This window comes from Rhineura floridana, chromosome 8 (genome assembly GCF_030035675.1).
Source record: "Rhineura floridana isolate rRhiFlo1 chromosome 8, rRhiFlo1.hap2, whole genome shotgun sequence".
Lineage (NCBI taxonomy): Eukaryota > Metazoa > Chordata > Lepidosauria > Squamata > Rhineuridae > Rhineura > Rhineura floridana.
Window position 1 is genome coordinate 16,205,532 of NC_084487.1, and position 11,077 is coordinate 16,216,608.

The 11,077-nt window shown below is 42.1% G+C and overlaps 1 long non-coding RNA gene across 1 annotated transcript; it reads right to left on the reverse strand.

Annotated features, from left to right (window-relative positions):
• Positions 1 to 270: 270 nt before the first annotated feature.
• Positions 271 to 10,866, reverse strand: LOC133363286 (uncharacterized). Its single transcript, XR_009757652.1, has 4 exons — positions 10,817 to 10,866; positions 8,222 to 8,365; positions 5,520 to 5,587; positions 271 to 1,384 (listed from the first exon to the last, which is right to left on the reverse strand). It is a non-coding gene; the product is annotated as an uncharacterized LOC133363286 (long non-coding RNA).
• Between the last annotated feature and the right edge of the window lie 211 nt (positions 10,867 to 11,077).

Consider the following 11,077-nt stretch of genomic DNA (forward strand, 5'->3'; position numbering starts at 1 on the left):
TGTACATTCCTCAAAACTGCATACAAAAATGTGTTTATTAGAAGACATTTACACTAACATGTTGAAGAATTTTTAAAAAAATTCTCACATTGCTGCAGAGATGTGGAGAACTGAATTTATGACTGGAAGAATGAGAAACTGAGAGAAACAAAATGGACAGATCCCTCCATTCCTAGCTGGTGCTTCGTTCCAATATCTGATCTATTTAATTCCTGCCTGTTTTCTGCTGTGCTTATTTTATTGCATTCTGTTTTTATGAATGTTGTATATTTTTAATTTTGTGCATCACCATGAGACTGTTGAGGAAGGTGGCATAATATATATATATATATATAAACAGATAAGATAGTCAGCAGGATTCCTCAAGAGCAACCAGCCTCAGACTTGTGGCCTCTGTCTCTTAAAGCCAGATGTCCTTCTCTTTGTTTGTCCAAAATATATTTTGATGCTTTGGTTTAATGCCAACTAACTGGTACAAAGGCTTGTCAGCTGTTTTGCTCCATGCATACTAGATTGCATATGTGAGAACTAGAGGCAACGTTGCTGTTGTTGCTGAGTTGCACCAAAATGAATGAATAAACCAACAAGATAAAATAGAAGGGGTGTGACACAAGGTCTCCAAAGACCTTGGACCTTAGAACTAGCAATGCCTTTGAAGGTTTACTTCTGTCTCTTTTTTATGATTCATTACAGATGCATTTGGTGTTCTTATTCCATGACTGGTGGTAGGTTCCTTGTGGATTGTGGAGATCTGAAAGTTATTGACGCAAATATGGATACAGGCAGTATGGTGCAGGGGTTGGGGAATAGAAAGGTTCTAAATAAAAAACCATGTCACAGCCCTTCAAGTTGATGCCTCTGCTGTTGTTTTGAGAGACACAAAACAACAGTTGCAAAAGCTGTACACCCCTTTGTGTTGTTTTGCTTTACATTTTCTTTATTGTTTAGCACTGCGAAATGAGATATCCCAGGGACATGAAACCATAACATCAAAGAGCTCAGAAATCCATGTGTTGATAGAAACAAGGCCGCATATCAAAGCCATTTCATCCTGAAAGATAAGAAGCTTTCTCTTACTCCTGTCCAACTTGGCTTCAAAAGACCTGCTGCCTCCTTCAATCAGAGAAAAGTCGAAAGTTGGATTGAAATGTTCCTAATGCATCGGCTGGTGTAGTTAAGTCACATGAGTTTTGTGGACTATGTCTTGGAAGGAAGTGATGTAGGAAGTGTTATGTCCAATTGCTTTTGATTTTTGAAACCCAATGGGTGATGGTCCAATTTAGAGCCAGGATGGTTAAAGGCTGCCGTTTAGTGTTGTAGATTAAGAATCTCAGATCCTTTAGGAATAGAGGTAACCGGCTCAATCATCTGACTGTCATATCCCCTGCAAGAGGAAAGCATAATTTTGTTATGCATGGCACTTGCAATAACGTTTTCAGTCTACTTTATAAATATTAAATATTTTAATCCATATCTGGATATCTATACAGGGAGGAGGTGGAATCCTACTTGTTACAGCTGACATTGGGCACTGAACGTCCAAGAAGAATTGGGATGAATTTGCACAGCAGATTTTTTTTGTAAGAAAAGTCATTAATAGTTCAGTATGTTTTCAAGTGGAGGATATTTTTGGGCATCAGGCATGTCAGTTCTGCATAACTGAAACCCACTAGTCACATGGGGATTGGGTCAATCCCCAAACTGATCCCAGCTAATCCAAATGGGCAATGGGTGATGAGTGGCAGATTGTGATGGGATTGTTGCATGATAAAGTCACAACCTTGCACACCTTTTTATTTTGCTTTGTCTCTTCTTGCACTTCCAGTTCATTGCTTAATTACATGGCCAGAGGTGTAGAAAGGTACCACCTGATACAACCTAATTCCTCCATGATTACTTACTTTTAGGAATAACACACATGCAGGCGTGCTCCTTGCAATCCCATTCTTTGATGACTCTGCAGCTGACCATGTGAAAGTCCTTGTGTTCAAAACAATATAAAAGTTCTGTTTTTGATGGCTCATGGACATAGATGAAGCTGACTTTCACAGATGGATGACTCTTGCCTACTCTGTCTGACTGTAGCTCTGCAGGGTCTTAGGCAGAGTACTTTCCCATCACCGGCTAACCTGATCCTGACACTGGAGATTGAACCTTAGGCCCTCTGCATGCAAAATATGTGCTCTAGCACTGAGCTATCATTCCTCAACACCTACAGCCATCAGGGGATGAACATGCATTTGTGAACTGGCCTTAACTCTTACCATTTCCCCATGATGAAAGGTGTCTACATCAAACCTACATTAGGTTTTCAGTGAAATAATTTAATGTGGTTGCATTTCTATTTCACTCTATGGCAGGGGAGGCAACCTGTCGCCCTCCAGATGATTCTGGACTTTAACTCCCATCATCCCAGATCATAGGTTGTGCTGGCTGGGGCTGATGGGAGTTGGAGTCTGACACCTTTTGGAGGGCTACCAGTTAGCCACCCCTCCTCCATGGGGATACACTTATAAAGGCTAATCCATCTGTTATGAGTTTACAAGGTGAAGCCTTCAGAATCCCAGAGTGTTCCCTTACTTGGGCTTCATTTGGTGTGTTCCGAACATCCCCAGGAGACAGGAACCCCTTTCATAACTGGACTTCTGGGATGGCTTATTTTTAAACAGAAACAGAATTCTGGCTTGTCACTGAGCTTCCTACACAAATTCTTTGTTGTGCCAACAAACCTCCCATTCACCTTTTTAATTATGCACCCCTGCAATCTCTCAGGTTTCAGGCTGTTGTCCAACTCTTTTTAACCATTATTGTTCTGAAGCTTCCAGCCAACCCACCAAACCCCAAGTTACTTCCTTTTGTCTGTCCTGAATGTTCCACCATTAAGAACACAAGGACATAAGAAGAGCCTGCTGGTTCGGGCCAGTGGTCCATCTGGTCTAGCATCCTGTTTTTGGTGGCTCATGGATACATGAGTGACCAAGCAGTGACCAACCAGAGGCTTATGGGAAGCCTGCAAGCAAGACCTGAGTGCAAAAATTGTCCCCACTTGTGATTCCCAGCAACTGGTATTGAGAGGGTACTGCCTCTGATACTGGAGGTAGAACACAGTGAACATGAAAAAATGGAAATGGACTGCCTTCAAGTTGATCCTGACTTATGGCAACCCTATGAATAGGGTTTTCATGGTAAGGGGTATTCAGAGGGGGGTTATCATTGCCTTCCTCTGAGGCTGAGAGGCAGTGACTGGCCCAAGGCCACCCAGTGAGCTTCATGGCTGTGTGGGGATTTGAACTGGTCTCCCAGGTCATAGTCCAACACTCTAACCACTATGCTACACTGGCTGTCTTCAGTGAACATGACTAGTAGCCACTGATAACCTTATCCTGCCTGTTGAGTTCTGTGTCTTCCCCTTTGTAACATGTAGTAAGACTTGTTTTGTGTTCCAATGTCATTGTCTGTTTTCCAGTCCTTACTTGTACAATGAGTTGGAGCAGGGGTTCAAAACTGAACAACAGGATGTTGTCGCATTACAGATGAAGTTGCACTGCATGTTATTCAGCAAGGAACTTGACTGACACAGAGCTGTCATTTTGGGTGACAGCTAGGGTTGCCAGGTCCATGGCCTGAGACTGATGCTGCATCTTTAGGAGAAGAGAAAGTCAGCCAAGTGCAGGTTTTCTTGCAACTCTGTAATGGGAAAAACCACAAGGTGGAATTCTCCCTTCCCCCTGCAGAACTTTTAAAGATACAGAAGAACTCTTGGAGGCTCAACCAAGAGTTCTTCTGTATCTTTAATAGTTGTGCAGGAGGAAGGGAGAATTCCACCTTGTGGTTTTTCCCATTACAGAGTTGCAAGAAAACCTGCACTTGGCTGACTTTCTCTTCTCCTAAAGATGCAGCATCAGTCTCAGGCCATGGACCTGGCAACCCTAGTGACAGCCCTTTCTTTTTCATAACAGAAGAACATAAGAAGAGCCTGCTGGATCAGGCCAATGGCCCATCTAGTCCAACATCCTGTTCTCACAGGATCCCTATCGCATAGGCCAACCAGATGCCTATGGGAAGCTGCAAGCAGAACCTGAGCACAGCAGCACGTTCTCCTCCTATGGTTTCCAGCAACTTGTATTCAGAAGTATACTGCCTACGACTGTGGAGGCACAGCATAGCCATCATGGCTAGCAGCTATTCATAACCTTTTCCTCCATGTATTTGTCATCATGCAAGTTGGTAGCTATCACTGCCTCCTGTGGGAGCGAATTCCATAGTTTAACTGTGCACTCCATGAAGAAGTACTTCCTTTTGCCTGTCGTGACTCCAACATTCAGCTTCATTGGATATCCCTGAGTTCTAGAATTATGAGAGAGGGAGAAAAACATTTTTCTATCCATTTTCTCCATGTCAGGCATAATCTCTGTTATCTTTTCAGCACCTCTTTGAACAAGCCTTTTAAGTAGAGACCATATCCTAGTCTGCGTCTGTGTTGGAATTGCTTTTAAAGATGTTTTAAAGCTTTTTTTTAAAAGATGTTTTAAAAGACTTTTTAAGATATGTTATAAAGATGTTTTGTTTTACTATATTTTAAAGTCTGTTTTTAAGATGTTTTAGAGTGTTTTTAGTATTTTTGTTTGCCGCCCTTAGCTCCCACTGGGAGGAAGGGCGGGGTATAAATTTAATTAACTAAATAAGTAAGTAAATAAAATTTTATGCACTTCTGTCACATCACTTCTTACTTGCCTTTCCTCTAAACTAAAAAGTCCCTAACAGGCAATTTGATCCTTGATGCTGGTAGCACTTGTCACATGGAGCTCCAAAGCTTGCAGGTTGCCCTTGAAATGCTATATGGCTGACTGGGTTTTCTGAGGGTGGAGGGATGATATCTCAGTAGCAGAGCATGCAGAAGGCCCGAGATTCAATCTCCGCCCCCTCTCCCAGTTAAAAGGATCAGGTGATGGGTCATGAGAAAGATTCCCGCCTCAGAGAAGCACCACCAGATAGAGTAGACAATAGTGACCTAGTTTTTAGGAAGTTGTGTATTTTCTGAATTGTTTTATGTGATATGTGATCAATTGAGATCAATAGATGTGCTGGCTGGGGATGGAAGGATCTGTCCATTTCGGTTCTCCCGGTTTTGCATTTCTCCAATCTTAAATTCAGTTCTCCACATTTCTGCTGCAATTCACAACTTTTAAAAAAATCCTCATGAAAATTCTTCAGCATTTTTGTGTGAATTACACATAATAAAGTTTTGTATGCAATTTTGACTAACACATTTTTGCATGCAATTTCTCCTAATATAATGTATTTTTATATTGTTATTTTCACTAATATATTCACTTTTATACACATTCTCCCCTAATATGTGCATTTTTGTAAACACTGTTTGCTCGGAGAACTGGATTGCAAAATTCGGATGTGTGAATTTCAAAGGGTGGCTGTGTTTCGATTCCCATATTGTTTCAAAAAGTGCAAATTTGATAGATTCAGCTTTAAGTGTGAACTGAATCAAATATCTTCCTTACTGCAGACTGGAATTGATGAGAGTTGTAGTCGAAAACATTTGGAGAGTGTCAGGTTGGCGAAGGCTGCCCTATGGGTTTAAAGAAAAGAAACAGAACAATGTTATCATAGCATTGTATAGTAAATTGCACGTACGTGGGGGCACTGTTACCTGCTCCTTAAATCATTCCGATCTTCATCATTTTGTTAATCCTAATTATCCAGCATAAACAAACGAAGAGGAAGTATGTGGATTCAGTATGATTCATTCAAAACAGAAGGCAAGGAACATTCGTATCAACGCATTCCAGGACTTGCTAGCATAGCGCAACTAAATTCAGCAGTGCTGTGATATTGATTTGATTAAAAATGGTTTAAGACTTGTAAATGTCACTGGAACTTAGCAAAATGAACATTATTAAATCCTTCTGGTGATGGGGAAAACTAACAAAGGGATTTGCAGCGGTTTCTGTAATTAATTGCTCTGTCATGATTTATATTAACTTGCAGTATGACTCCATTAGCGTGGACCTGTCATCTCTACTCAAGGAACCACCAAGTAATCACTACCACATTAAAGAATAAATTAGTTTTTGGCTGGGAGCCTAGTTGTGGAATGTTTCATTTGTGTCTGCCTTAGACATATGTACCTAATAAAAGTTGGGAAGAATGAGTTAAGGCACATATACATCAACGTCCGTCGACCATATTTTAGAGACAATATGATCGGCATTGTTCATTAGAGCAAATGAATCACTTTATGCCAATTGCATTGCCACATTTTTTTTTTTTGGTGAATGCCTTCAGGTGACCCATGAAGCAAAAGATGGATGAAACAAGAAATCCCCCCCCAAGATTTCTTTCCCCTCCCACTTGTGTTATGTGGCCTGTGGTTGTAGTAATAACTTCATCTGGTTTTGGTTAACACTTCATTACCCTGGGCTTGGATAAATTATCCTCTTCATCCTTTTCCACTTGCAGACACGTGGGGGAAGCCAAGGTCTTAGCTGCTACTTACGGCTGATTATAAGATTTGTAAGGTTCTATCAAGACATCCGCAGCTTTGATAGTTTGGAGATATTTTTAAGTGGTTTGCACTTGGTCGTTTCTTTCTTTTTGTGTGTGTGCTTTACTGCTTCCGTATCCACATAGGCTCTTACGAACCTAAGGGAGTTAAGCTTTACCTACCTTTCATTTTTCTCTTGGTCCAGGGTAAACAAGGATATATGACAGTCTTCCCTAACCTGGTGCCCTCCAGATGTTTTGGACTGCAACTCCCAACATCCTATTGGACTGTAACTCCCAAAACATCCAGAGGGCACCAGGTTGGCAAATGCTGCCCTGCCCAAATGGTGGCCCAGGCCTGATGATACAGGTGGTGGCTGAAGCTGATGGGCATAGCAGTCCAAAACATTTGGAGTGCAGAGGTTTGGCAAAGGCCGATAGAAGGAGTTTCCTTGACTATAAGGAACTCCGAAACTAGGAGAGGTACAGATTGCAAGGTGGCTGCCCAAAACATTAACCCCAAGTTGCAATTGTCTACCTTTCTTCATAACGTGAATTTTTTTTTTTTTTAAAAACCCATGCATTTGTCCCCTCCTCCTTCCCATGATTGGGTGCTGCAAGGGGAGAGAGAGGAGAGGGAGAAATGCATAACTCTTGAACAGGCGAAGGCAAAAGAGGTCTGTGAGCTGGGTGAATCTGTCCATTTCTCTCCGTTTTCATTTGTCCATCTTCAGTTCTCTACATTTCCACTTCAGTCTTTTTAAAGTCCTCATGAAAATTCATCAGTGTTTTAAAGCAAATTTCTTCTAATATAAACATTTCTGTACGTAACTTTGCCTAATATACATTTTTTTTGCAAAGCAATTTTCCCCAATATAATGTATTTTTTATATATTATTTTCACTAATATATGCATTTATATGGACACTTTAGCGAGTATATGCATTTTTGTAACATTTCTCACCTGGAGAACTGTATTGCAAAATTTGAAAAAGTGTGAATTTTGAAGGATGGCTGTGTTTCAGTTTGTGTATCATTTCAAAAAGTGTGCATTAGTGAGGTTTGGCTTTAAATGCAACTTCTGGCATTCTTAGTTACAGGAAGTAAGGTGGCCCCAGCAAATACACCCAGCCATTTGGATCAGGTTATCTTTGCAGCACCTCATCCCATTGCAAGCTCTGACATGTACAAATGGGCTTTCAGTTTATACAATATTGTATCATGGTGGTTTTAAAAATATATATATACAAATGAAACCAGGTAGTGTATGTCAGTCAACTCTTGAGCACAGGCATCCAGTTGCTCATTGTACTGTAAACTGATAATTGCCAACATAAATATGCCATCCTGCCTAACATAAGTCTGCAGCAGCATATGCAAATTACCAAGTGAACAGAAAGGGGAGATTTAAAAAGTCACCACCCTGCCCGTTCACAACAGGATTTCCTCCCAAAACTGTATGTATGCTTAGGATCGCAGCCTTTGAATCAAATTACATGTTACACATGCTTTTTATTTTATTTTGTTAAAGAAAGTTGTTAATACTGGCCACTTTCTTTTGTTACAAGAAGCAGAGGGTATTAACCTTTTCCTGCCTGTGCTCTTTTCCTACTGGAAATGACTGACCGTCCCAGCTGCTGTTTCACATTGAAGGGGGGCAAATAGCAGTCCAGGGGGAGGGAGTCTGATGGGTAAATGGCCTGGCAAATTGGCTACTCACCCCATTGCTGTAAGGCTTCAGTCCATTGCAAGATGGGGGGAAAGGACAGATTTCTTCTGCTTACTGCTGCATTAAAAGTGTCATCTCCAACAGATATCCATGACTTCTGGGAAGGAAAGCTATTCCAAATATACCTACTGTAATCTGATGAAAAGAGTTTCTTTTAGAGATGGATGGATGAGCCTATTTCTGTCCCAGTTCAGTTTTGCATGTGCTCAATCCTAGATCTGTTACATCCTGTTTTTTTGCATTTCCCTTCAAGGAAACACACAAAAACACACACGCACCCCAATATGCATTTTAAAAATAAAATATGTATTTGGGGTACATTTTGGGAACAGAAACTGCAACACAAAAGTCAAACAAGTGCGTCATCCCATTTGTAGTTGTGTTCCAATCCATGTGTAAGTGCAGGTTTGCGAACAGGGTCAGCCCACTGCAAAAAAATGGGGTGAATTTTTCCTCCATCCCTAGTTTTATCATAGCTTGCTTGATTTTAATACATTTGACCATTATCATGGCTCTCAAATTATCTCTCTGGCCACTAATCTACACTAGTGTCAGTTTCCCGTGCCCTCCCTTGTCTGTTTCTGAGAGAGCTGCTATTTTCAACTCAGTGTGATGGATAGGGTTGCCAGGTCGGAACCATCCAAAAACCTGAGAAAATGGGGGCAGGCCCTAATTATGTCATTAAGCATGATACATTAAGTATCAACCATAGTTACTTGGAGCATACCATTCCAAAAAAAATTATCTGATTGGAAATTAAAATAGAAATCTTACCTAAAATAGGGTGTTCCCAGGTCCATCTGAAGTGACAAGGTCATTCCTTCTCACAAGCTTAGGGAGCATGGATGCAAAATGGAAATGGATTGCCTTCAAGTTGATCCCAAATAGGGTTTTCATGGTAAGCGGTATTCAGAGGTGGTTTACTATTGCCTTCCTCTGAGTCCGAGAGGCAGTGAGTGGCCCAAGGTCACCCAGGAAGCTTCATGGCTGTGTGAGGATTCGAACCCTGGTCTGCCAGGTCACAGTTCAACGCCTTTAGGGAACATTTAATCTAGCTTACTTGCTTCTGGCAAGAAGGGTTTACGTGCCCTCAGGCCAGGCCATTGTAGGAAGAAAGGAGCCTAGTGTTGCAGAGATGTTAGATGGGAGCACAGATGGACCCCCATGAAGGCAGCAATGCTAAACATGCTTATTAAGGAACTAAGCCCCATAGAACTCAATAGGACTTACTTCTGAGTAGATAAGGTTGCAGCCATGTTAAAGACAAGGGAGGGCATTCTAGGCAAGCAGTTGGCAACTGCCTTTCAGCGTTGTGCTGTTGCTGAGACTTGACTGGGGATCGTCCACAAAGTTACCCATAGGCCACTGCAACTTTAGGTGTTGGCTATTGTTCTATCTCCAAGTCGATTCTGACTTATGGCGAACCTATGAATAGGGTTAGGGTTTTCATGGTATGCAGTGTTCAGAGGGGGTTTACCATTGCCTTCCTCTGAGGCTGAGAGGCAGTGACTGGCCCAAGGTCACCCAGTGAGCTTCATGGCTGTGTGGGGATTCGAACCCTGGTCTCCCAGGTCATAGTCTAGCACTCTAACCACTACACCACACTGTCTCTAACCAGCAGCATTCTCTGCATACACACCCTAAAGAATTATACATTGCAAAGCACTTTTCACAAAAAAAGTATTCTAAAAAATTAATAATTGCAGTTCCACACTCCTGACCACAAAATTTAAAAGTTGTACTAAATAATGGTATTGGGGGGGAGAGATAATCCACATATAAATCTGATACTATCTAACAACTAACAAGGTTAGTTTGTCTTTTTTCATGCAGATCTAGTCAAGACTCATGGGTGAAAAGGTTTTGCTATTTAAGCCAAGGTTTTCCTGTCATTGATGGCTGAGAAAGAGAGCAAGTTAATGGAACAGGCAGTTTAGCTTTATGTAACACACACAGAGAGATGATGGCAGGCTTGTAGAGAGAGAGAGGAAAGAGGGCAAGAGACATACACCAGTTGCCCCCCAATTTTTTTATTCCTGTTAGCAAATACTGATTTTAGCAAATACTGAGCAACAAAAAATGCCCCTAAAAAGAAACATGAAGTCAGCAGAGCAAAGAGTGAAAGAGTGGTGGACTAGTAGAGATTAAGGATTTGAGCTCGTGGATGCAGGGCAGGAGTGAAATGGAGAGGATTTGGGACAGAGACTATGTTGTGGTCGAAGGGAACTAGAATCTCAAGCAATTATAAGGCAGGCACAGGGTTATGGAGAGGGCCAGACAGAGACAAATGCCAAAAGATGCTAGCAGAGCGATCCTACACGTGTTTGTTCGGAAGGAAGCCCCTGGAGTCTATGGGACTTACTCCCAAGTCAGCGTGCACAGGCTTGCAGCTTCAGAGGAGACAGAGGGCTAAAGCATCTGCAAAATTTCTGAGGCATCATGCGGGAGGGAAGGGCAACCTGGCAGAGTTATGAGAGGACACTTCCACAGAGAGAACTGAGGGGTGTCTAAAGCAGCCCTCCCCTAGGAAGGGGGGACCTCACAGAGTTTTCCCCCAAAAGGATAAACTGGGGTTTGGCAACTTACCCCCTACTTGCTCCAATTTCCTCCCTCACTGTGCTGGAGCCTGGACGCCATGAGGAAGCCTGGGCTCTGCTCTCATTGGGCCTCAGGCCTCAGGGGCAGCCAATGAGAATGCACGGTGGTGTTTGGGAAAGCGAATGAAGTCCTTCCCCTGCCGTGCTTGCCTGCGTGCAAAGGAGAGAGAGAGAGAGAGGCAAAGGAAGGAGGCGACGCAGAAGCAAGGGGGAAATTGGAGTCTTCGTGTCTGGGTCCACACTCCACAAA